We start from the raw sequence: 1108 nt of genomic DNA, 5'->3' as shown, positions 1-1108 counted from the left end.
CGGGGAGCGCGGCCCCGACCCGCCCGACAGCTCCGACCTGCCCGGCCGGTGTGGCTCTGGCACAGCTCTTAGTTCCCCATTTCTCACCTCACCCTTAAAGGGCAAACGCCGGCGAGGGGCAGAGCCAGGAGGTGCTGCTGGGCAAGAGCTGTGCTGGCAAGAGGTCTTACCCACCCCTCCTGCCCTGCCAAGCCCACCCTTCCTCCAGAGCAGCCAGAAGGAGAAAACACCTTTCCACGAAGTGACCACCAGTCGTTCCACAGCAGCGTCTGAAATGCTCTGAAATCTCTTTGTTTCTGGGCTGAGTAAATGACAATTCCTCAGGTGCAAAGGAGGCCAGGTACAAAGTGGTTTTCGGGTCATGCATGACAGCCTCTGCTTGTGTCATCTAGCAAGCAGGACACGGCCACAGAACCAGAGACTCGTTCTGCTTGGAAGAGACCTTTCAGTTCACCGAGTCCAACCACCCCCAGCACTGCCAGGTCCCCACTGCCCCGTGTCCCTCACCCCACATCTCCACAGCCTGGAAACCCCTCCAGGGGTGGGGACTCCACCACTGCCCTGGGCAGCCTGGCACAGCCCTGGGCAACCCTGACAGAGAAGACATTTTTCCTAGGATCCAACCTAAACCTCCCACGGTGCAACTCGAGGCTGTTTCCTCTTGTCCTATAGCTTGGAGAGACTGACCCCAACCTGGCTCCAACCTCCCTGTGCCTACATTCCAAATTTAAGACATCACTCCAGGGGTCAGCAAGGAAAAGGGATAACAATAGAGGGGTCAGATGATGTGCACTCCACATTTGGGATAAAAGGCAGCTGATGTTGAGTTTGTGGCAGGTCAGGAAAGCCAGAAGAAAACAAGAGCTGCTGGAGAAGTCCCCACGGCACCCGATTTGGGGGAAGATGCCTCCAGGCATCCACCACGGGGCCCCTGGGAGCGGGGAGGGAAGAGGCTGCAGGAGTGACTCACGAGAGGACGGATAAAGATCCGGGCAGTCAGCATTTCCTCAGCACTGCCTAACGTGCTGCTGGCTCCTCTCCCCACAGCAGAGCTCAGGGGTGAGCCTCTGGACCAGAAGCCACATGCAGGAACACGCAGGCGCCGAGC

The sequence above is a fragment of the Merops nubicus genome, unplaced genomic scaffold (assembly GCF_000691845.1).
Source record: "Merops nubicus isolate BGI_N331 unplaced genomic scaffold, ASM69184v1 scaffold47380, whole genome shotgun sequence".
Taxonomy (NCBI): domain Eukaryota; kingdom Metazoa; phylum Chordata; class Aves; order Coraciiformes; family Meropidae; genus Merops; species Merops nubicus.
The sequence above is the reverse complement of the archived record's forward strand: the minus strand, read 5'-3'. Positions refer to the sequence as shown.